A 27,388-nucleotide genomic window follows, 5' to 3' on the forward strand; every position below is an offset into this window, starting at 1 on the left:
ACTACTATTTTGCTTGCTGTTGCCAAAGAGATCTTTGACTCTTTTTCTATACATTGCTATTGTTGTCAAGCTTTAACGCGCGTCCATCTAGCAAGCGAAAAACAATTTAAGAAAAATTGAAAAAATTTTATGAAATATAAAGAATTAGCATCAGTTGTTGCTCTTTTTTGTGTGTTATTGTAAAGTTTTTTTATTTTTTTAGATGACTTAACAAGTACCGTTTTATTCACATGAGGCATGTATTACCTTTGTTAAGATTCACATAGTGTTTTTGGTATTTGTTTGTAGAATGTACTATGTTTGGTTTTTCGAAATGAAATGGCGATTTTATTAAATAAGAATTTGAAGTTTAGAAAAGCTTCTGATGCCGAATTTCCTATATTTACTAGGAAATACTGAATCAATGTTTAACTTCAATGGACTTTAAAAGCCAAACGTATAACGGCAATCATAGATCATTGAATGTTACAATTTCCAGAACAATCATAATCTCCAATATCTTCTAATTTTCAAGGCAATCGCCGATCCTTATATGTAACAATATGTGTAGCAATCGTACAATTTTAGTTCCCTATATGATCCAGTTTCCATAGAAATATTAGATTATTTTAAGACACAATTTTTTACGGGAATCGTAAATCCAAATATGTTTCAATTATCTCAGCATTCGCAAAATTTTCATGTAGTCTTATTTTCAAGGCAATCGGAAATGCAGATATGGTTCATTTTCCATGGTCTTATTTCCTTTTATAATGCAATTTCTTCCAATTTTCATGGCAATCGTCGATCCTTATATGCATCAATATACCAAGCAATCGTGAAACCATTGTTATGACAATCGTCCATCCCTATATGATCCAATTTCCGTAGAAATAGTAGGTTATTTTGAGGCACAATTTTCACGGGAATTGTAGATCCAAATAGGGTTCAATTTCCTCAGTATAAGCAAAGTTTTCATGTGGTCTAATTTTCGAAGCTATTGAAAATCCATATGGACCACTTTCCGTGAATACCCCAGTTGTTCAACTGATTAAATTCCCACAACAATCTTAGATCCATATTTGATCCAATTTCTTCGGCATTTGCAGATTCCTATATGGTCCAATTTCCGAGATGATTGCACTTGCTTTTATGATCTAATGTACATGTTAATTGTACGGTATAATAAGATGCATTTTCAGTGAAAATCACATATGTTTATATGATCTAATTTCCACAACAATCTTAAATCCATATATAATCCAATTTCTACGGCAATTGCAGATTCCTATATGGTACAATTTCCGAGGAGATTGCACTTACTTTTATGCTCTAATTTGCATGTTAATCGTACGGTTGGATATGTTCAATTTCCTTGGAAATTGTAGATTTTTTTAAGTTACAATTTCATGCAATTTTCAAGGGATTCAATGAAACTTATATGGTCCAATATCGAAAGCATTCGTAAATTTTTTTGTGTTCCAAGGCTATTCTAAATGCTGCTTAACTTCCACGTCAATCGTAGATCTTTATATGGACAATTTCGCAATCTTAATATGATTATACATCAATCGTAAATGCTTATATAGTCCAAATTCCAAGACAATCCAAAAAAACTTTAGTGTCCACTTTTTACTGTAATTGATGACTTTTCGTTGTCTTCTTAAATCGTGGAATAGTCCAATATTCATGGCAATAGTTGGCCATATTTTTCCGGCAATCTCAGTTCCTAATATCGTCGAATTTTCAATTCCATTCACAATCAAATTATACATTAACCCTAGATGCTTATATAGTTCAAACTCCACGATAATCCTAGATTCCTATTTTGTCTTGTTTTGAAAATAATTAATAACTTTTTGTGGTAATCCTAGATTATGGTATAGTCCAATATCCAAACCATTCGCTGATCATAATATGACGATCCTGATTATCGACCAATTTCCACTATAATAGTAGATCTTTAATTGATTTACTTTTTGTATATGTTCCAACTTAAATTTTGATATTGTCCAATTTCAGTAGCAATCACAGATCCTTATTTATTCCATTTTATTTTGACAGTAATTGTTTATCTTTTGTGGTAATCCTAGATCTTGGTATAGTCCGATATCCAAAGCAATAGTAGATCTTTAAATGATCAACTTTTCTTATATGTTCCTACTTAAACACCGATATTGTCAATTGCAGTAGCAATCGCTGATTCTTATATGTTCCATTTTATTTCGATAATAGTTTAATTTTTTAATTTATCAATTTTTAAGTCCTTCAAAGAACGTGTTATGAACCAAATTTCATGACAAACATTGGTTCCCATATAATCCAATTTCCACAGCATTCCTGATATTATCAATTTTCCTTTAATAATTGTGGATTCTTCTATTATCCAACTTAAATTAATATCTTAGATCTTTATTGAATCGCAGATCTTTCTATAGTCTAATTTTAAAGCAGTTATATATAAATTAAAACCCCTTTTTCTATAGTTTGTTCCGGATCAAGAAATAAACTCCAAACTTGTATTGAAATTCCAAACTTGTCGAAAAAATTGCAATTCTCATCTTGTTTCCGAAAAAGAAACTAACTGTGTGTAATGTATTTAATAATAAACGAATCTGAAAGGAAGAAACAAAACTACACACACAGGAAAAAACACATCAAGAAAATTGTTGATTCAATTTTTACGTTTATTTATGCGCATTTCAACGCAATGATGCTGCAAATACTACATGACAGCATGGCTGGCAGCAGCAGCAGTCGCGGTAGTACAACAATTCTACAGTTTTGAAAACAGCCGAGGGAAAATAACAATTTTAACATTTACTTTCAAACAGACATGCAACAAAAACATACTCGCATACTCACATATGCTTACATGTGTGTTGGTAGCAGTATTGTTGCAAGAAAAAACTTTTATTTGAACTTGTGAACTTCATGCTGAAATGTTTATTTTTCGTTTTTTTTTTTTTTTGTCGTCAAATTTACGTTTTTTTATATTTTTTACGTCTTTTTTGAAACTTCTTTTAAAGAATCCATCATTTATTGTCGTGGTCATCATCGACTTCATTTGCAACATCATCATCGTTATTACGGAGATTGTTTGTTTGTTTGTTGTAATCATCATTATTGCCCATCATCAATTGTTGCATCATCAAGCGTTCCATCAACAAAAGAAAAAAAAACGTTGACGAGTTGGTTGCATTTAATTTTCTTGTTTTTTCCACGCAGTTGTTGTTGTTATTGTTACCTTTGATTTGTTTGCATTTGTTCGTTCTTGTCTTGTCATGGTCAATTCTATATGATTTTCTTGTTGTTGGAGTTTTTTTTGTTGCCAATATTTTCTTTCAGTTTCACTCACATTTATCTTCGTCACAAGTGCGTGAATTGCATATGTGTGCGTGTATTACTTTTTTTTACAAAAATCTACTATCTACTGATAAATATTTATTTACATGAAAAATGTAATAATTTTTTTCTGAAAACTAGTTACCAAGTTGAAAACTTTTGTAAAAAATGAACATGTTGTAAAAGTTCTGTTTTTACTTTAATGAGCAAGAAAACTTAAAAATAGATAAAATATTGGCTGAAAGGTTCTGTAACGAAAAAGAATTTATTTCAATTTTCTTCGAAAAAGTCAAACAGTACCTTGTAGAATACGGTAAGACTCAAAACTAGATCAGACTAAATACAAGTCTAGTCTATAGTCCTGTCTAAAGTCTATAGACTTGGTTATTCAGTCTATAGTCTAGAATATATCTAGTCTTTGGTATAGTCTAATCTATAGTCTTGCATATGGTATAGTCTAAAGTCTAATCTATAGTCTAGTCAATAGTCTAGTCTATAGTCTAGTCTATAGTCTAGTCTATAGTCTAGTCTATAGTCTAGTCTATAGTCTAGTCTATAGTCTAGTCTATAGTCTAGTCTATAGTCTAGTCTATAGTCTAGTCTATAGTCTAGTCTATAGTCTAGTCTATAGTCTAGTCTATAGTCTAGCCTATAGTGTAGTATTTAGTCTATAGTGTTTCTACAGTCATTAATTGCTTATATAATCCGATTACTTTTTGCAATAACTAGTGTTGATCCATTTCATTTATATTTTTATATTTTTTCACGATCAGGTCTAATGAATTCAAATAGCTTCTGCTTCGTTAAAGCCTATAAATATTAAAATATAACCACACCCTGTAGGTGGTTTCTAACAACTATTATTTTATATTTCATACGCAAAATTCCACCACAAAAGGCTTTAACTGTAAACCCCAGCTTAAGTAATTTAAATATACATATATTGCATATGTGGGTAGTTTTTTTTTATTGATCTAACAAAACACAATTCTTAGGAATATTTTTCTAATTTAATGCGTTTTTGGCAGTAAATTTTTATGTTCAAACACAATATTTTTTAGCTGTTTTTTACAACACGCGTAAGTTGTAAGTAGTTGGACTATAAAAATTTAGTATTAGAAACGCTTAATTTAAGCAGCTTATATTTTTTTTAAATCGGTAAAATACTATTTTAATGATTTAAAAATTTCAATGTTATAAAAAAATTGAGAAGTCGGGTTGCTTCTTTGGAAGAGGCTTTATGTGGAGGCAAATAGTTTACTGCAGTAATTGAACAATGTGCTTGGCAATTAAGGTTTATGTTCATCGTTTAAAGCCATAAAAGAGATGACTGTTTCATTGCCTCTTACATATATATACCTTATACTTAAGCTACTGATTATTATTATGCTAAATACTTCCACTCTGCGGGCAAACAATAACTAGAACTGAACTAGCACTTAACTAGAACTTAACTAAAACTAAACTAGAACTGAACTAAAACTGAACTAGAACTGAACTAGAACTGAACTAGAACTGAACTAGAACTAACCTAGAACTGAACTAGAACTGAACTAGAACTGAACTAGAACTGAACTAGAACTAACCTAGAACTGAACTAGAACTGAACTAGAACTGAACTAGAACTGAACTAGAACTGAACTAGAACTGAACTAGAACTGAACTAGAACTGAACTAGAACTGAACTAGAACTGAACTAGAACTGAACTAGAACTGAACTAGAACTGAACTAGAACTGAACTAGAACTGAACTAGAACTGAACTAGAACTGAACTAGAACTGAACTAGAACTGAACTAGAACTGAATTAGAACTGATCTAGATTTAAACCACAACTAAACTAGAACTGAACTAGAAGTTAACTAGCACTGAACAATATATCAAAATTTGTTTATATTATTGTATTATAGCAAAGAAATCTGTGTAAAAAGTCGCTTTAGTGGTATCATTATTTTCAATCGGCGGTGCTGCCATTGTATTTCAAAGAAAATATAGAAATTAAATTTTGATTACTTGTTCTACGAAGTGGTTTAATGAAATTTTTTTATGACTGTTAGAGAGTTTATTATCTTTTTAGCAAGTATTTACGACAATTACTAGACAAGGTATTATGGCAAAGAGTTTTTATTGAAACTAACATTAAAAACATGTATTGCATGTCTAGAGTTTAATGAGTTTGGCAGAAAACATGCATAACAACAACAGTAATAATATTCATGGACTAAGATCAGAAACCTTTGAATTAAAATATTAATGATTTTTTTCAAAGATATATCATGTTAAGAAGACAATACAAAGAGTATATATGTAAGTTTGGTAAATTGTAGTTTAAGGGAAAAAATAATAAAATTACTTACCCATTGTGCATGTTGAAGTTATATTACTTGTGATAGATTTTCCTTAAATACCAGCAACAAATGTTCTAAGATGAGTCGTGCAAAAATGTTTCATTTAAATTAACTGGGCCAGTTATATTGTAGGCCACACAGTGTTGGCAAACTGTTGCATCACAGTTACATTCTCCACAATTTTGTGGCACATTAGTTAAAGATTTTGGTGTATGTTCGTTGTCTGTCCTGCTCGCTGCGTTTTCACAATAAAAACGGCACACAGAAGTAATTTGCAATCATCAACAAATTGTGGACAATTTCCGCAATTACATTGAATTGTAGATGCTACTCACACACACACGCAAACTAAAAGCAGATTCGACAAAAATTCAACTAATACAAGGCCAAACAATAGTTTTGGATACCAGCCAGCTAATGATAGTTTAACTTTCTTCTTTTGAAAAAAATCAAGGATTTTAGATTTTTCTTTTCAGAAAAAGTTTTCAATTTAAATCTTGTTGCAATTACATTCAGTTGGCAAATGTTTTCCTTTTATTTTTGTTTTTCTGAGAAAATTTTGTTTTGAATATTAAATAAATTTTCTATTTGAAGTTTTGCTTTTAATACGAGAGTTGTTGGTTTCTGTTAAAATTTTATTATTTTCTTATTGTTATTTTCAAAGTTTTATTTCGTTTTAAAAGTGTTTACTTTGGTATTATTTGTGTTGTTTTGTATAAATTTTAATTTGTTTGTAAATTGTGGCACTTGTTTTGTCTTGATGGCAGTTTGTTGTTGCTGTAGTTGTAAGTAGTTGCATATAGTAGAAAGTATTTGTTTCCGTTGAATAGTGTTTTTGGTTTATGGCAACATAGCTGAACTTCCTGTTGTCAAAAACACAATAACAGAATTATAAATACAGAAATGTACATGATGCACAGTGGGTTACTAAATAGAAGTTCTAAAGGATGTCTAATACTTGGAAACAAGATTTTAAAACTAAAATGAACTAGAATCGAACCAAAACTGAACTAGGACTAGAACTGAACTAGAACTGAACTAGAACTGAACTAGAACTGAACTAGAACTGAACTAGAACTGAACTAGAACTGAACTAGAACTGAACTAGAACTGAACTAGAACTGAACTAGAACTAAACTAGAACTGAACTAGAACTGAAGTAGAACTAAACTAGAACTGAACTAGAACTGAACTAGAACTTAACTAAAACTGAAATAGAACTGGACTAGAACTGAAGGTATATCTTAGAGTGTAGGCCCTAGTATATAAAGTAGAGTATGGGACCTGTTTTATGGTCTGGAATCTACAATCTAACTAAGGCTATAGTATAAAGTTTAGTCTATGCTATATTATGAAATTTATATTAATCTTTAATATTAAGAAAAACTATTCTTATAAAGGCCATTGTGCACCTGTATGTATTATTTCGATTTACAACAAACCTTCGGAATATTTAATTGATGTTTCATTAACACTCATTAAGGCAAATTTTTTACACCATTATTTTTCACAGAAACCAGAATTTCAATTCTTGATGCGTTCTTTCTTAAACTATTTACGTTGTGATTACTAACTAACACTTCACTTCCTACATTTCGAAGAATTTTTCTCAATTTACATATTTGTAGGGGAAAAATGCAATTTTTTCACCTTTTCATTAGATTTTATATTTATTTCACATTTTTTCTTTAATTCAACAAATTTTGATTGACATTTTCCACGTTATCTTTTCTGGTATTTATTCATTTTATTTTTATACAATAACACAAACTTAGATATTTTTTGCACAATTTTCTTGATAATTTTTTCTGATATTTTTTTTCTTTACAAATCTTCAATACCTTTTGGTTTGAAGAAAAAAAAACTTGTTTTTTTATTTTTCCTTTTTTCTGTACAGGCAACTAAAGTGTAATTTTTCTGTTTGTTAATGCAACCAACCATTCGACAAAGTCTACTGCATGTTATTTTGTTTGTTTGTCTGTCTGTCTGTGCGTCAGTCAGTCTGTATGTCAGATAGTGTCAATCAATTTTAATTTGATATTTGTATTATTTATTATTAATAGTTTAAGTGTAGTTTGGTTTATAACATTTTTTTTAATTTTTTTCTAATTTTTTCTTATATCAAATACACGAATTTGATTTTTTAATTTGTTTGCATTTTTATGCAAATTTATCTAGTACTCTACACAATTTTTTATTTATTTATTTTTTTATTATTATTTAACCACAATTTTTAACAGCAGTTTCTTTTCAATTCAGTTCTGGCAAAATTCAAATCAGGCGGATTTCACTGCAAGTATTATTTAGTTGGATAATTGTTAAAAGTAGGTTGGTTGGTTTGTTTGTTGTCAATTAATTGTTGGGTGTTATATTTATTTAATTTTCAGTTAGTGTGTGAATTGTATAAATTTTCTTATTTTATTTAGTTTTTTTTTATTTTTTTATTAATTAATTGCCTGGTTAGTTGTTTCATTTGTTGCGCACAAAAAACATTTATTTATTTTAATCTGCAAAGATAAGAGAGTGTTGAGAAAAAAACGTTAAACATTAATTGTTGGTTAAATATTCAAGTTTTCAAGTAGTGATTGTCAAATGTTATTAAAATTTTTACTTATTTACTATTTCATTATGTATTTTAATGGGTAATTAACGTTATTTTCTGAAAACTTACAAAATGTTTGAGTGGTTTGTTTTTTGCCTAATGGTTAGACGTTTAAAAGTGACATGACATGCGGTTGACCTTATTAATAAATTACTAACAAGACATGACAAAAATGTTCTAACAGAATATTTTAATTGATTGAAATTGTGGTAAAAAAAATAAGTGCAGATGTAAGACGGATGAAGGGGGTGAGTTGTAAAGTGTAACGTTGAAAGTATGAAGACCAGAACAAAGACTATAATGAGGTCTACAAATGATACTAAAGATCAGAGAAGACTATTAACTTTAATCCTAGTTATACTATTGACCAGGCTGTACAACATAGCCATGAGTATTCTTCTGGTTTATTATCTGAATCAGAATTTAGACTAGGACCAGATAACAGACCAGACTAAAGATCAGGCAATGAATCAGGTTATCGATTAGGCTGTGGACTAATCCATAGATCAGATTATAAACATTTCCCAATGGTGAAGGCAATGTAGTACGTGTTACAGCCCAGCCTATAGATCTGCCTATAGGCCAAACTATAGCTCAAGAAGAAGAAGAAGATGGACTAGACTAGAACCTACTAGACTGTAGACCGGACTTTTTAGATCAAGTCAGACTGTGTTCGCGACTTTCGAATAGAGAAGTGATATTATATAACTTAATAACTTACACACAGAAAAAAGATTGATTGGAAATCGGCTACTATGATAAATATTTAGTTAAATTAATTAAAATTCTATTGCTGTTATTAAAAATCTGTAAAATTAACAAATTTTCTATATTCAGTACTAAAAAACCATAATTATAATCGAATGGTGGTTTTAACAATTTCCATATCAATAATTTGGACTGAATTGTATCGGTTATTAAATTTTTTTGTAAATTCAGTAAATGAAGCCGATTTTAATTCAGAATTAAATCGTCAGAACATCAAATATTAGTCGTTGCAACCGAAAAATAGTAGAGAGTTAAAAATATTGAGCACTGCAACCAATTATCAATGGAAACATTATTTAAAATTGAATGATGATTAGAGGAACCAAATTCGATGTTCACAACCAATAAGTTGGTGATTTAAGTTGACGTTTATAAAAATATATAAAATAAAATGAATTTATATTTAAAAAAAGCCAAATTGAATTTGCGGATAAATAAAATCGGAAAGATCGGATAGAAAAGGTAATGTTTAATATGTTTTTTATCTTCTAATATATTTTGTGTTATTTAAGTTTTAATAATTTTAGAGCTGCGGAAATGTAGTACTCCTTTGGACATGTTGGACAGGATGAAGAGCAAAATTTCCGACACATAAACATCAAATTTTCATCATCAACCATCATCTTATATATCTTTATAAGTTTTGCAAGTTTATTCATTCATATTTTATTGTAAATATTTTAAATAAAATTAAATATATTTTAAAATACACAAAATCCACAAATTTGTTTTCAATAAAAAATATTTCAGTTGCAAATACCAATAATTTCAAACCACATTACCGAATAAATAACAAAAATAGTTATGTACACCATTTATTCAGTTATAGTAACCGTTGAATTCGATTGGAAACAAATTCGGTTATCACAACGAATCTGTTTTCTCTGTGTATCAACTAACTAACTATCTATCTATCTATCTATCTATCTATCTATCTATCTATCTATCTATCTATCTATCTATCTATCTATCTATCTATCTATCTATCTATCTATCTATCTATCTTTCTATCTATCTATCTATCTATCTATCTATCTATCTATCTATCTATCTATCTATCTATCTATCTATCTATCTATCTATCTATCTATCTATCGATCTACCTATCTATCTATCTATCTATCTATCTATCTATCTATCTATCTATCTATCTATCTATCTATCTATATCTATCTATCTATCTATCTATCTATCTATCTACCTATCTATCTATCTATCTATCTATCTATCTATCTATCTATCTATCTATCTATCTATCTATCTATCTATCTATCTATCTATCTATCTATCTATCTATCTATCTATCTATCTATCTATCTATCTATCTATCTATCTATCTGTCTATCCATCTATCTATCTGTCTATCTATCTATCTATCTATCTATCTATCTATCTATCTATCTATCTATCTATCTATCTATCTATCTATCTATCTATCTATCTACCTATCTGTCTATCTATCTATCTATCTATCTATCTATCTATCTATCTATCTATCTATCTATCTATCTATCTATCTATCTATCTATCAATCAATCTATCTATCTATCTATCTATCTATCTATCTATCTATCTATCTATCTATCAATCTATCTATCTATCTACCTATCTATCTATCTATCTATCTATCTATCTATCTATCTATCTATCTATCTATCTATCTATCTATCTATCTATCTATCTATCTATCTACCTATCTGTCTATCTATCTATCTATCTATCTATCTATCTATCTATCTATCTATCTATCTATCTATCTATCTATCTATCTATCTATCTATCTATCTATCTATCTATCTATCTATCTATCTATCTATCTAACTAACTAACTAACTAACTAATTGGCCTACTTACTTACTAAAAAACTAACTAACTATATGTTTATGCTTTAGTACATATTTTAATATAGGATCTAGTACACATTCTACTATAGGCTCTAGTACAGAGTCTCTGAACTAGAGTCTATACTACCATCTGTACTAGAGTCTAATATAAAGTGTAGTACAGCTTTAGTACACCGTCTAGTATATGCCATAGTATAAACTAGTATTGGTCCTAGTACAAAGTCAAGTATTATCTCTAGTATAGGCTCTAGTACCGAGTCTAGTACATTGTCTAGTGTAGGTTCAGTACAGTCTAGTACAGGCTCTAGTATAGAGTCTAGAACAGGCTATAGTACAGAGTCTTGTATAGGCTCTGTACAAAGTCTAGAACAGGCTCTAGCACCAAGTCTAGAATAAGTTCTAGTACAAAGTCTAATATTGCCTTTATCACAGAATCTAGTAAAGACTTCAGTTGGGAACCTGCTATACGCTTTGTTATACAATCTAGTTTAAGCTTCATTATAGTGTTTATTCTAGGCGTTATTGTAGTAAATAAAGTTCATAACAGGTCCTAGCATATAGACCTGTTCACATTCCATTATTGTTTCTGTTCTAGGCTCTAGATCCTACTACACCGTCTAATTTAACCCTAATTTATAGACTAGTGTTTCTATGTTCTACAATTTCAAAATAATAAAATTTTTACCAAGTTTTTCAACAAAAAAATCCATTTTTTTATTACTTAAGCAGCCAAGGCTTCTTGTAAGTTTAAAATTTTAACTTATTATTTTGTTGGTGATGTTAATGACTTTTATTGTTATTTAATAAATAAAGTAACAAAAACTTACTTACTTTTCATTGTAATTTCATTTTAAGTTAAAAATTTCTTTAATATTTTAAAAAATAAAACACTTATTACTCACAACATAACCTTTGTAATATGTTTTTGTCTGAATTTCTCTAAGACTTAGCGACAGAAGTTGCAAGTAACTGTAAGTTTTATGTATGTAAAAATATAAACTTGAAACTTCTATAGTTCCTTTTCAACATCAACTTTCCGCTTCTTTTGCCACTTAAAAGGCACTTAAATATTTTTCATTTTTAATGTTTCTTAACTTATCAGCAGCAGCGTATTGTAATTTTTCTTTAAACACTTAAAGAAGCAACGCATACTCTTGAAATTTTTTTTAAACTTAAACACGCATAAATCCTTTTTTGTATACCAGCAGATTTGGAAGGATCAAATGTATCCAGCGTATAAAACAGTAAACTATAGACTTTACAGACTAGAAAAACAGTTAAATTTAGAACTGCAAACCAAACTATTCTGTAATATGTACTTTTCAATAGTCCAATACAGCCTACAGTGTAGTCTAGTCTATGGTTTAGTCTATAGTCTAGGCTAGTCTAGTTAAGTCTATAGTCCAGTCCATAATCTAGTCTATATTCTAGTCTATAGACTAGTATATAGACTAGTCTACAGTCAAGTTTATAGTCTAATATATAGTCTAGTCTATGGTCTAGTCTGTAGCCTAGTCTATAGCCTAGTCTATAGTCTAGGTTATAGTCTAATCTATAGTCCAGTCTATAGTCTATTCTATAGATTAGTCTATAGTCTAGTCTATAGTCTGGTCTTTAGTCTAATATATAGTCTAATCTATATTCCAGTCAATACTCTAATCAACAGTCTAGTCTATAGTCTAGTCTATAGTCTAGTCTATAGTCTAGTCTATAGTCTAGTCTATAGTCTAGTCTATAGTCTAGTCTATAGTCTAGTCTATAGTCTAGTCTATAGTCTAGTCTATAGTCTAGTCTATAGTCTAGTCTATAGTCTAGTCTATAGTCTAGTCTATAGTCTAGTCTATAGTCTAGTCTATAGTCTAGTCTATAGTCTAGTCTATAGTCTAGTCTATAGTCTAGTCTATAGTCTAGTCTATAGTCTAGTCTATAGTCTAGTCTATAGTCTAGTCTATAGTCTAGTCTATAGTCTAGTCTATAGTCTAGTCTATAGTCTAGTCTATAGTCTAGTCTATAGTCTAGTCTATAGTCTAGTCTATAGTCTAGTCTATAGTCTAGTCTATAGTCTAGTCTATAGTCTAGTCTATAGTCTAGTCTATAGTCTAGTCTATAGTCTAGTCTATAGTCTAGTCTATAGTCTAGTCTATAGTCTAGTCTATAGTCTAGTCTATAGTCTAGTCTATAGTCTAGTCTATAGTCTAGTCTATAGTCTAGTCTATAGTATAGTCTATAGTCTAGTCTATAGTCTAGTCTATAGTCTAGTCTATAGTCTAGTCTATAGTCTAGTCTATAGTCTAGTCTATAGTCTAGTCTATAGTCTAGTCTATAGTCTAGTCTATAGTCTAGTCTATAGTCTAGTCTATAGTCTAGTCTATAGTCTAGTCTATAGTCTAGTCTATAATCCAGTCTATAGTCTAGTCTATAGTCTAGTCTATAGTCTAGTCCATAGTCTAGTCTATAGTCTAGTCTATAGTCTAGTCTATAGTCTAGTCTATAGTCTAGTCTATAGTCTAGTCTATAGTCTAGTCTATAGTCTAGTCTATAGTCTAGTCTATAGTCTAGTCTATAGTCTAGTCTATAGTCTAGTCTATAGTCTAGTCTAAAGTCTAGTCTATAGTCTAGTCTATAGTCTAGTCTATAGTCTAGTCTATAGTCTAGTCTATAGTATAGTCTATACTCTAGTCTATAGTCTAGTCTATAGTCTAGTCTATAGTCTAGTCTATAGTCTAGTCTATAGTCTAGTCTATAGTCTAGTCTATAGTCTAGTCTATAGTCTAGTCTATAGTCTAGTCTATAGTCTAGTCTATAGTCTAGTCTATAGTCTAGTCTATAGTCTAGTCTATAGTCTAGTCTATAGTCTAGTCTATAGTCTAGTCTATAGTCTAGTCTATAGTCTAGTCTATAGTCTAGTCTATAGTCTAGTCTATAGTCTAGTCTAGCCTATAGTCTATTCAGTAGTCAGGTCTGTAGTCTAGTCTATAGTCTCTTTAGTGGACTAGTCTATAAGCAAAACTAGGCAGTAACGATTAACCAGATCATAGATCAGTCTAAGGCTTGAGACCAGATCGTAATTGGAATAATCGCTAGTTGGGACTGTCACCCAGAAGTAATGGCACCCATTTCCTAATTCACATAATACTCCCAAAAAATTTGAATGAAAAACAACGTTGTGTTTGTAAATGTTCTTTGTTGTTATTGTTTTTACTGTTTACTGAGTCCTTTGATGTAAACAGAGAATAAGACAAAAAGTAGAGAACAAAAAAAAACAACATCTACATAAAACAAATAAAATATGACTATCTATCTATCTATCTATCTATCTATCTATCTATCTATCTATCTATCTATCTATCTATCTATCTATCTATCTATCTATCTATCTAACTAACTAACTAACTAACTAATTGGCCTACTTACTTACTAAAAAACTAACTAACTATATGTTTATGCTTTAGTACATATTTTAATATAGGATCTAGTACACATTCTACTATAGGCTCTAGTACAGAGTCTCTGAACTAGAGTCTATACTACCATCTGTACTAGAGTCTAATATAAAGTGTAGTACAGCTTTAGTACACCGTCTAGTATATGCCATAGTATAAACTAGTATTGGTCCTAGTACAAAGTCAAGTATTATCTCTAGTATAGGCTCTAGTACCGAGTCTAGTACATTGTCTAGTGTAGGTTCAGTACAGTCTAGTACAGGCTCTAGTATAGAGTCTAGAACAGGCTATAGTACAGAGTCTTGTATAGGCTCTGTACAAAGTCTAGAACAGGCTCTAGCACCAAGTCTAGAATAAGTTCTAGTACAAAGTCTAATATTGCCTTTATCACAGAATCTAGTAAAGACTTCAGTTGGGAACCTGCTATACGCTTTGTTATACAATCTAGTTTAAGCTTCATTATAGTGTTTATTCTAGGCGTTATTGTAGTAAATAAAGTTCATAACAGGTCCTAGCATATAGACCTGTTCACATTCCATTATTGTTTCTGTTCTAGGCTCTAGATCCTACTACACCGTCTAATTTAACCCTAATTTATAGACTAGTGTTTCTATGTTCTACAATTTCAAAATAATAAAATTTTTACCAAGTTTTTCAACAAAAAAATCCATTTTTTTATTACTTAAGCAGCCAAGGCTTCTTGTAAGTTTAAAATTTTAACTTATTATTTTGTTGGTGATGTTAATGACTTTTATTGTTATTTAATAAATAAAGTAACAAAAACTTACTTACTTTTCATTGTAATTTCATTTTAAGTTAAAAATTTCTTTAATATTTTAAAAAATAAAACACTTATTACTCACAACATAACCTTTGTAATATGTTTTTGTCTGAATTTCTCTAAGACTTAGCGACAGAAGTTGCAAGTAACTGTAAGTTTTATGTATGTAAAAATATAAACTTGAAACTTCTATAGTTCCTTTTCAACATCAACTTTCCGCTTCTTTTGCCACTTAAAAGGCACTTAAATATTTTTCATTTTTAATGTTTCTTAACTTATCAGCAGCAGCGTATTGTAATTTTTCTTTAAACACTTAAAGAAGCAACGCATACTCTTGAAATTTTTTTTAAACTTAAACACGCATAAATCCTTTTTTGTATACCAGCAGATTTGGAAGGATCAAATGTATCCAGCGTATAAAACAGTAAACTATAGACTTTACAGACTAGAAAAACAGTTAAATTTAGAACTGCAAACCAAACTATTCTGTAATATGTACTTTTCAATAGTCCAATACAGCCTACAGTGTAGTCTAGTCTATGGTTTAGTCTATAGTCTAGGCTAGTCTAGTTAAGTCTATAGTCCAGTCCATAATCTAGTCTATATTCTAGTCTATAGACTAGTATATAGACTAGTCTACAGTCAAGTTTATAGTCTAATATATAGTCTAGTCTATGGTCTAGTCTGTAGCCTAGTCTATAGCCTAGTCTATAGTCTAGGTTATAGTCTAATCTATAGTCCAGTCTATAGTCTATTCTATAGATTAGTCTATAGTCTAGTCTATAGTCTGGTCTTTAGTCTAATATATAGTCTAATCTATATTCCAGTCAATACTCTAATCAACAGTCTAGTCTATAGTCTAGTCTATAGTCTAGTCTATAGTCTAGTCTATAGTCTAGTCTATAGTCTAGTCTATAGTCTAGTCTATAGTCTAGTCTATAGTCTAGTCTATAGTCTAGTCTATAGTCTAGTCTATAGTCTAGTCTATAGTCTAGTCTATAGTCTAGTCTATAGTCTAGTCTATAGTCTAGTCTATAGTCTAGTCTATAGTCTAGTCTATAGTCTAGTCTAGCCTATAGTCTATTCAGTAGTCAGGTCTGTAGTCTAGTCTATAGTCTCTTTAGTGGACTAGTCTATAAGCAAAACTAGGCAGTAACGATTAACCAGATCATAGATCAGTCTAAGGCTTGAGACCAGATCGTAATTGGAATAATCGCTAGTTGGGACTGTCACCCAGAAGTAATGGCACCCATTTCCTAATTCACATAATACTCCCAAAAAATTTGAATGAAAAACAACGTTGTGTTTGTAAATGTTCTTTGTTGTTATTGTTTTTACTGTTTACTGAGTCCTTTGATGTAAACAGAGAATAAGACAAAAAGTAGAGAACAAAAAAAAAACAACATCTACATAAAACAAATAAAATATGAGTACATTAAACAACAGTTATAGCAGCAACATTAAAAACTGCAATAACAACAATATTAGTAGAGTTGACTTATGAGCGTAAAATAACAGTGCTGCCAATGTTTGAAATTATTTATGTGAACACATTATGTGAAATCTCAACTAATAGGGAGGACAAGTCATAAGTATTCAAATTTTGTCGAAAAGATTCAGATTTTAAAATATAATTAACGATTCATGCGGCACTAGACTTTTTACTTCAAGTCATAATTTTTATTTTTGAGATTTTTCCTATTTATAATTACATTAAAACATCCTTAATTGTAACGACTTTTCCTGTTTTAAATAAATTTCATATTCCCCCCACTTTCATATTTGACAACACTTTTCCTTAAAACTTTTACTTTACAGTTCCCATCTCTCTGATCTCTATATAAGTTTCCCTAGTTTGTACAAGACATAAAATATATTTAAAAGTTTTTCTTTCCGCCTTTTTTGTGTGTAAAACAAGTAAAAATAATAATTTGTTTTCATTCTTGTAATTTTTTTCTCATATACTTAACATTTTTTACTACATAAAGTAAAATTTGTCTAGCCGTCAGCTAAACCAATAGGACAAAAAAGCAAAATTTACAAAAATTAAATTCCAAAAATATTTGAAAATGAGCAGGTGCCAGTAAGTAAGTGATGTTGGTTATAAAAAGTCTACTTTAAGTTAAGTTTACATTTTCAAATCCTTGTCTCGTTTTTCTTTATGTTTTTTTTCAGTAACTTAACACTTTGAATATAAAATATTTTGTTACTTCTCAGTTTCAAGTGTGTGAGTGTGTACTGAAATGAAAAGAGCAAATATCCTTTTTATTAAAAAGGATAAGCCTTTCTAAAAAATTTGTTGCTCCTGTTTATATATTATTGTTTGTTGCTAGACAAAAAAAAGGCTTAAAATGACCTTTATTGTCAAGTGTTTAATATGTTTTTTTTTTTTAAATTTCAAGTATTTTATTTGATTTAATATTTTTAAGACTTAAGTTTAATGGAAGTGGAGTTAATATTAAGGATTTGTATATAATGGAACATTTCTTTTGATGTTATGAATTTATAGATTAAATTTTTTATACGTACTTGCAAAAAACAAATTATTTAAAAACATTAAAATTCCTAAGAGGCGTATGATTAATATTTTTCCTATTTAAGTAGTAAAGAATGTTGCTCATACGCCCATATAAGCTTATATATTTAATATGTTTTTGATAAAAGGATTCGCACAGTTATGGTTCAGTTCTAGTTCTAGTTCAGTTCAAGTTCAGTTCTAGTTCAATTCTATTTCAGTTCTAGTTAAGTTCTAGTTCAGTTCTCGATCAGTTCTCGATCAGTTCTAGTTCAGTTCTAGTTCAGTTCTAGTTCAGTTCTAGTTCAGTTCTAGTTCAGTTCTAGTTCAGTTCTATTTCAGTTCTAGTTCAGTTCTAGTTCAGTTCTAGTTCTAGTTCAGTTCTAGTTCAGTTCTAGTTTAGTTCTAGTTCAGTTCTAGTTCAGTTCTAGTTCAGTTCTAGTTCAGTTCTAGTTCAGTTCTAGTTCAGTTCTAGTTCAGTTCTAGTTCAGTTCTAGTTCAGTTCTAGATCTGTTCTATACCAGTTTAGTTCTAGTTCGGTTGTAAGTGGTCATAAATATAAAACAGCCAATAATTAACACCATAGGCTGGCCCATAGTCGGGACTATTAGCATTACTTCATGCAGGACTACCTTGATTCCTGGATCCCTGCTTAGATTAGATTATAGGAAAAAATCGAAGAATATAAACATCTGTAGTATAACTATTTGTAACGTTATCTAATTTTCACTTCATTATTAAATAATTTAACTTTTCAGGCCTGTCATTCCCATATTTTCTAATAATATAAAGATAAAATGTTTCTTATACAGCTTTAACTCCATAATAAGTCAGCAACAACAAATCTAATTTATCCTAATTACAAAACACAAAAATAAATCATTGCACATCGGTATTTGTTACGACCCTTTTTAAAACCAAAATCATTTCAATATCTATCCTTTAACTCTACATATGCATATTACCACTGAAATCACCCAACTCCAATAATCAAATCTAAGTTCACATATCACCATATATTTCCAACGTGATTTTAAATCTAATGAAGTTAAACTTTTTTTTTTTTGCATTTTTGGTGATGAACAGTAACTCTAAAATACATATACACCAGCTCCACAAAAAGGGTTAGTTAAAGCAAATAAATTTATTTGTTTTTTTTTTTGTATTTAAACAAAAACATCCAACAAATTTTGTGGTATTTCAATCTTCCTCTGAAGTCTGAGAAGGAAGTTTGAGCTGGTATGCAGAAAAGGACTCATACAGTTGCGTATTGAATAAAATTCATTATTTAAAATGTCTATAGAAAGGTACTTTGTATTTTCTCTCTTTTTTTTTTTTTGTTCGAAGGATGTCCTTTGAATTTTGTATGACTATTTTTTTCATTCTTATTTTATACTAAATATTCAGGAAATTTAATCTCCATAGATTTTTGGGCCAGAAGTTTAGGAATGAATTGTGGCAAATAAAATGTTTAATGAAAACTAGGTATTTGGATGTGAGAATGCATAGTAAGTAAAATTTATATTGTGGTTTTAAAGAAAATAAATACTATGCAGACATAGAGGGCAATACGTAAACAGTTTATTAAGAGTACAGTGCAGGAAATAGTTAAAGGGTAAAAATTTAGTTTTTGTTAAAAGATTTAACCTATAGATTTTTAGCTTGTTTTGTTGAAATTTATTTTCAATTCAACTCCATGGTACTTTTAATTATTTTCCTTACTGTTTTGTTTTATTTTTCCCTTAACTTAATAACCAAAAATAACTAATAGTTTTAGGTTTGTTGGCAAAAAAACAAACTTTAAATGTTATTTAATTGATACTCGTTTTGTTTTGAAAAAGTGTTTGTTTTAATTTATCAAGATTGATAATGGAAATCAATTAGGATTTTTACAAAAAAACACAAAGAAAATAACAAAATGATTTTATGGTTGTTAGCAAAAATAATAATTTTCTACTAATATTTTAGAGATACATCTGAAAAAATAACAAATTTGCAAAATTATTGATTGTTTATGATGCAAAATCTAAAACCCCAATTATTATTTTAAACTTTAAATATTAGCTTAAACTACTTTCTCTTAAAGTTTAATCTGTTTAATCTCTGGTATTTTCTTAAGCTTCCTAAACTTAGTCTATATTTTTAAACTCCGATTTTAATTTCCACTATCATCTTAAACTCTCATTATCATAGTGTAAGGCTATGATGATCAGTTTAAATTTTCAGTCTTTATTTTAATCTTCTACTATTGTCTGAAACTCCGACTACTACCATTATTTCAAGATCGTCGTAATTTTCATCTATCATTTTAAACTCTATCAGTATAAACTGCGATGAACGTCTAAAACTTAAACTACTACCATAATCGAATATCAACTAAAACTATTTAAGTCTCGGACTTCTGTCTTAAACCGAATCAAAAACTGGACAATCATCCTCAACACAAACTACTATCTTTAACTCCTTTAACTCTATTATCTTCCAACTATTAACTTTAAAGACCTCCATAAACAACCATATTTACTCCGCCCAATATATTAAACTTTGATGATATTCTTAAACTTTTACTCTCAACTCTTACGATCGTCCTAAATTTTGATTATTACTCTGACATTTTTTTTAAATTTCGACGACTTAATAACCTTTCTACTACTACCTTGGACACCGACTATCACATTAAATTTCCTACCTGCATCTTAAATTCCGACTTTAAACTTCCACGATCACCTAAAATCATCTTGAACTACGACTATCGTTATATATTCCAACTATCATCATACACTTGTAAACTTCGACTACTACATAAACTTCTACTGCCATCTTTATATCCGACTATTAACTTAAACTCTGACTATCATTATAAATTTCGATGAACACCAAAAGCTTAGACTCCGATTGTCATCTTCAACACCGACAAATATTTTAAACTTTGACGATCCTTCAAAACTTATAATCATAATCATAATCCTCATAATCTTCAGCGGACCTCGACTTACTTCATGAGCTTCTAATGCCCGACTACTATTTTAAACCGACTTTCATCTTATGATCCTTCAAATCATCGACTACCATCCCACACCATTCCTATAGTCGAAAACTTCGTCTTTCTTTATAAAATTAAACGATCTTCGTAAACTCGACAAACTTTTTAAACTTCTACTGCCATCTAAATCTCCAAGTAATATCTCAAACTCCGACATCAACCAACTACCATCTTCGACAATCATTTTAAACTTCCACTGCCATCTGAAACTTCTGACAAATAAATATTCAAATTTCGACGATCCTATAAAATTCCAAAACTCTGACAGTTGTCTTATAGTTCGACTACCATCTTAAACTTTGACTATCATCATATTAACTTATACATCAAATTCGACGATCATCTTAAACTCCGACTATCGACTTAAACTCTGATTATAATCTAACTCCTTAACAACCATCCTAAAGTCCGACTATTAACTTAATCAACCGACTACAATGTTAAAAACTTAGACTACTATACTCCGACTGCTATCTTAAATACCGACAAATATATTATACTTTAACGATCCTTCAAATCTCCGACTACTATTTCAAACTCCCACTATTAACATAAACAATCAACTTCTATCTAAAAGTTCGACAATTATTGTCTAAAACTTCGACTACCATCTTAAAGTCAAATTGTCGTCTTAAATTCGAGCTACCATCTTAAACTCCGACTGTCAACTTCAAACTATGATTGTCATCTTAATCCTCTAATACCATCCTAAACTCCGACTATTAACTTACATAACCGATTTCCATCTTAAACTTAAACGATCATCCTGAACTTCAAAGATCGTCAAAAACTTAGACTACTTTCTTATACTCCAACTATCATCTCAAACGCCGACAAACATTTAAAACTTCCATGATCCTTCAAATCTTCGACTACTATCCTAAACCATCCCTATAATCAGTCATTATTTTAATCTACTATTGTCTGAAACCCCGACTACTACCATTATTTCAAGATCGTCGTAATTTTCATCTATCATTTTAAACTCTATAAGTATAAACTTCGATGAACGTCTAAAACTTAAACTAGCATCTTATAATTTGACTACCATAACCGAATATCAACTAAAACTATTAAAGTCTCGGACTTCTGTCCTAAACCGAATCAAAAACTGAACAATCATCCTCAACACAAACTACTTTTTTTAACTCCATCTATTATCTTCCAACAATTAACTTTAAAGACCTTCATAAACAACCATATTTACTCCGCCTAATATATTAAACTTCGATGATATTCTTAAACTCTTACTCTCAACTCTTACGATCGTCCAAAATTTTGATTATTACTCTGACAATTTTTTAAATTTCGACGACTACTACCTTGAACACCGACTATCACATTAAATTTCCTACCTGCATCTTAAATTCCGACTAATGCTTTAAATTCCGACTTTAAACTTCCACGATCACCTAAAATCATCTTGAACTACGACTATCGTCATATATTCCAACTATCATTATACACTTGTAAACTTCGACTACTACATAAACTTCTACAGCCATCTTAATATCCGACTATTAACTTAAACTCATCCTAAACTTCGTTTACCATATTAAACTCTGACTATCATTATAAATTTCGATGATCACCAAAAGCTTAGACTCCGATAGTCATCTTCAACACCGACAAATATTTTAAACTTTGACGATCCTTCAAAACTTATAATCATAATCACAATCTTCATAATCTTCAACGGACCTCGACTTACTTCATGAGCTTATAATGCCCGACTACTATTTTAAACCGACTTTCATCTTATGATCCTTCAAATCATCGACTACCATCCCACACCATTCCTATAGTCGAAAACTTCGTCTTTCTTTATAAAATTAAACGATCTTCGTAAACTCGACAAACTTTTTAAACTTCTACTGCCATCTAAATCTCCAAGTAATATCTCAAACTCCGACATCAACCAACTACCATCTTCGACAATCATTTTAAACTTCCACTGCCATCTGAAACTTCTGACAAATAAATATTCAAATTTCGACGATCCTATAAAATTCCAAAACTCTGACAGTTGTCTTATAGTTCGACTACCATCTTAAACTTTGACTATCATCATATTAACTTATACATCAAATTCGACGATCATCTTAAACTCCGACTATCGACTTAAACTCTGATTATAATCTAACTCCTTAACAACCATCCTAAAGTCCGACTATTAACTTAATCAACCGACTACAATGTTAAAAACTTAGACTACTATACTCCGACTGCTATCTTAAATACCGACAAATATATTATACTTTAACGATCCTTCAAATCTCCGACTACTATTTCAAACTCCCACTATTAACATAAACAATCAACTTCCATCTAAAAGTTCGACAATTATTGTCTAAAACTTCGACTACCATCTTAAAGTCAAATTGTCGTCTTAAATTCGAGCTACCATCTTAAACTCCGACTGTCAACTTCAAACTATGATTGTCATCTTAATCCTCTACTACCATCCTAAACTCCGACTATTAACTTACATAACCGATTTCCATCTTAAACTTAAACGATCATCCTGAACTTCAAAGATCGTCAAAAACTTAGACTACTTTCTTATACTCCAACTATCATCTCAAACGCCGACAAACATTTAAAACTTCCATGATCCTTCAAATCTTCGACTACTATCCTAAACCATCCCTATAATCATAAACTTTGGCTCTCTTCATCTTCATAAAGTTCAACGAACTTTGTAAACTTCGAATAATTTTATAAACTTCTACTCCGTCTACTATCTCAAATTCCGACTATTAACTTAAACAATTGAACACCATCTTAAACTTTAACGATCATCCTAAACTTCGTGTACCTGCTAAAACTCTGGTTATCATTATAAACTTCTACGATCGTCAAAAACTTGGACTACCATCCTAAATACTATCATTTTAAATACCGACAAACATTTTAAACTTCAACGATCCTTCTAATCTTCATCCACCATCCTAAACTAACCCTATAATCATAAACTTCGACTATGTTCATAAAGTTTAACAATGTTTGTAAACTTCGCCTAACTTTATAAACTTCTACTGCCATCTAAATCTCCAACTACCAGCTAAAATTTCGACTATTAACTTAAACAACTGACTATCATCTTAAACTTCAACGATCATCCTAAACTTCGTCTACTATCTAAAACTCACCATTACAAACATTCATCTTAAATAAAACCATCTTAAGCAAATATTTCAACATCGACGATCCTATAAATCTCCTAAACTCCGACTATCATCTTTAACTTTGACTATCATCATAAACTTCCACTAAAAACTTAGACTTTAACTTCGACAATCGTCTAAAACTTCGAACACCATCTTAAACTCAAATTGTCCTTTTAATTTACAACTTCTATTTTTTTATTCAAACTTAAACTATCGACATAAGCTAAGATATGAATATCTCACAAATTTCCGAGTAACGTCATCAACACCGTGTTCAAGCACGACAATCGTTTTGAACACCGATTATTATCCTAAACTCGAAATATCTCCCTTAATTCAAAAAGTCATTTTGAATTCTAACTGTCTTATTCATAAACATTTATCAAAGGATTATTGTACAAATTTTAAATGAAAATTTGATTTATAAACCTTTGATTAAAGTTTATGAATAAGATCCTAAGGATTTAAGTTTCAAATGATAGTTTCACTATAGACCATAATTCAACTGCTGTCTTATAGTCAAACAAAAATCTGTGTATTCCATTTTCATCCAACTCCCTAACAACAACTTTTTACAATTTAAATATTCCAAAAGGGCTATTAATAAAATGAATTTATTCATCTCTTGATTATTCCTTTTAACAAAATCAATTTCCCTACAAACCATAAAATATAAAATAAAAACAACCAACCAACCTAAATAAGTTAAAATATTCCAAACACACACATTTTACAAGTAAACCCAAAACAACGAAATAAAAAATCTTTTAACACTACGGATCCCTAAAGGTTTATAACTGAATATAGAAATTAGAAAAGTCCACTGCTGAATCCAATGCAAGTCTCTGCATTAGACAAACACGAAAATAGTAGAATAGAAAAATAGCAGCAATTCCTTAACTATAAATCAGTTATTTCATTTCCAAAACACACAAAACTCTAAAACTAAATAAAAACCTCAAATATAGAAAATAAACTAAAGTTAAAAAGCAAAACACTATCATGCCACTCTAAGTGGCATGATGATGGTGTTGCTATTTTGTTTTTTTTTTGTTTCTATTTCAAATAGTTAGCAAAACAAGCTATGAGTTAGAATTTACAATGACTATGTTCCCCCGTCATATAAACATCATCATCATCATCGTAGTCCTTTACAGTAGCAGCGTGCTATAGCCCGCAAAACCGGCAATATCATGAATATCTTCTCCCGAACGTGGTTATTTTTGTGATATAAAATACAAACAAGTTTTTAGTTCTATTAGCATTTTTTGTTTTTTTTTCTAGTTTATTTTGGTTACTAAAAGGGAATGTTTAACATCATTATCGTGTTGTTGCTTATTGGCAGTATCCTCATAATCATCCTTGAAATATGTATAAGCCAATCATTGGGATTTTGTAGCTGTTGGTGTTTCATAGTTTCTATTTGGTTTGAATTTAATACTTTTATGTTGCTGCTGAAGCTTTATTGCTTTTAAGGTTTTTGTTTTTTTAACGTCTGTTTGATGTTTTGATTTTCTTAGTTAAATGCTGCTGTTTTTGCTCTGTTTTTTTGTATTCCCAATACAAATGATGATGGTCTGGTTTTGGGTCAATAAAAGGGCTGCCTGTAGTCGTGATATTAATTAAATGTTATTTGTTAAATTAATGAATAACTTTCATTGTGTCTGTGTGCTTTTGTTTGTTAAATAAGTCAATATTTACAAAATTGTCTGAGTTAGTGAGAATTAGTAATAGTGTTATCAATAATGCACGCGAAAAGCGCTTAAATTCGTTTAATATTTCGATGTCAGACTAAACTCTCACTTCGAGCACCAGCTTTAAATTCGTACAACATCTTAAACTTTGACTGACTCCAAAATCTTGCGTATTAACTCCAATAATCACCTTTACTCAAACATCCACCCAAAACGCCTAATATTACCTTAAACATTAACTTCAACTGAAATACTTGATACTCCGATGACTATTATAAACTTTGACTACCATCCTAAACTCCGAATACTAAAGTTTAGAAACTTTGACGACTATCATAAACTAAAACTACCAACTCACAATCAAACTACTCTTATTAACTCAGAATTTTGTTCGAGAAATATGTGATCACTTTTATTTCCTACCAAAAAATTTTAAGTGAAAATGCAAAAGGTCATATTTTTCGAAAACTATAAGAGATACAGCAAAAACAAGCGGAACTGTGATCACTTTTATTTCCTACCAAAAACCGATACATACAGCAAAATCAAGCGAAACCTGTGATCACTTTTATTTCATAATAACAACGATATTTGAAGTGAAAACATAAAAGTCCGCTTTTCTCGAAAACTCTAACCAAACAAGCGAAACCTGTGATCACTTTTACTTCCCACCAAAAACCGTTATTGTAAGTGAAAACACAAAAGTCATTTTTTCTCGAAAACAGCAAAAACAAGCGAAATCTGTGATCACTTTTATTTCCTACCCATATTTAAACCCATATTTTGAGTGAAAATATAGAAGTTCATTTTTTCGAAAACTAGAAGAAATATGGCAAAAACAAGTGAAATCTGTGATCACTTTTATTATCTACAAAAAAAAAACCGATATTTTCAGTGAAAACATAAAAGTGCGTTTTTCATGAAAATTAAAAGGGATATAGTAAAAACAAGCGAAATCTGTGAACACTTTTATTTCATACCAAAAACCAATATTTTTAGTGAAAATATAAAAGTCCCTTTTTCTCGAAAACTATAAGAGATTCAGCAAAAACGAGTAAAATATGTAAACATGTATGTAAACATAAAATTTCATTTTTATCGAAAACTATAAAAGATAGCAGATTGAGTGAAAACATAAAATCTTTTTTTCGATCACTTTTACATCCTACGTCCATTTTTTTCGAACACTATAAGAGATACCGCACGTGCAAAATATGTGATCATTTTTTTTTCACCAAAAAGCGATATTTTAAGTGAAAACATAAAAATCCATTGTTCTCGAAAACTTTAAAAGATAGCAAATTGAGTGAAAACATAAAAGTCCGTCTCGATCTTTTTAAGAGATACAGCAAAAACCAAGAAATTTGTAAAAACATAAAAGTCGGTTTTTCTCGAAAACTATAAGCAAAAAGGAGTGATAATTTTGTATTACACATCGCCGAAAAAGTATTTCAAATTTCTTTCCTAAACCCTTATTATTACCTATCTGAAGCAACAGTTTGAACTCCGATCATCGATCCACTATCAGCATTTTCTACTACTTCTTTTTACAGGCCTGCCACAGAGTTCCATTCCGATCAAAAGTGGAATTATCTTTACTAATATTCTTCTTCAAAAATTAAAAACGAGAACTTTTTCAGAATGAAATCACTTCACATTTTCAACGTGAAATTGACAATAGTTTAAAGTTATTATTTGTGTAAGTTTTCATCGATTTATTTATAAGTTATAATTCCACTTTAGATCGGAATGGAATTCTGTGACGGCCGATCTAAATCACCAACTCGAACTAACAATTCAAGTCAAACTCCAAATACCTTAAAAAACAGGCTATCTTCTGACAATTATCTTAAACTT

At 30.0% G+C, this 27,388-nt stretch overlaps 1 long non-coding RNA gene across 1 annotated transcript in view; it reads right to left on the bottom strand.

Moving 5' to 3' along the window:
• The window catches only part of LOC124418699, a 164,884-nt gene that overhangs the window by 69,301 nt on the left and 68,195 nt on the right, over positions 1 to 27,388 (bottom strand). Inside the window, exons 2-3 of the long non-coding RNA XR_006940163.1 lie at positions 7,114 to 8,178; positions 5,681 to 6,534 (exon numbers count right to left, since the gene is read on the bottom strand). This is a non-coding gene — a long non-coding RNA (uncharacterized LOC124418699). The remainder of the gene's footprint in view (positions 1 to 5,680; positions 6,535 to 7,113; positions 8,179 to 27,388) is intronic.

Source organism: Lucilia cuprina, chromosome 3 (assembly GCF_022045245.1).
Source record: "Lucilia cuprina isolate Lc7/37 chromosome 3, ASM2204524v1, whole genome shotgun sequence".
NCBI lineage: Eukaryota > Metazoa > Arthropoda > Insecta > Diptera > Calliphoridae > Lucilia > Lucilia cuprina.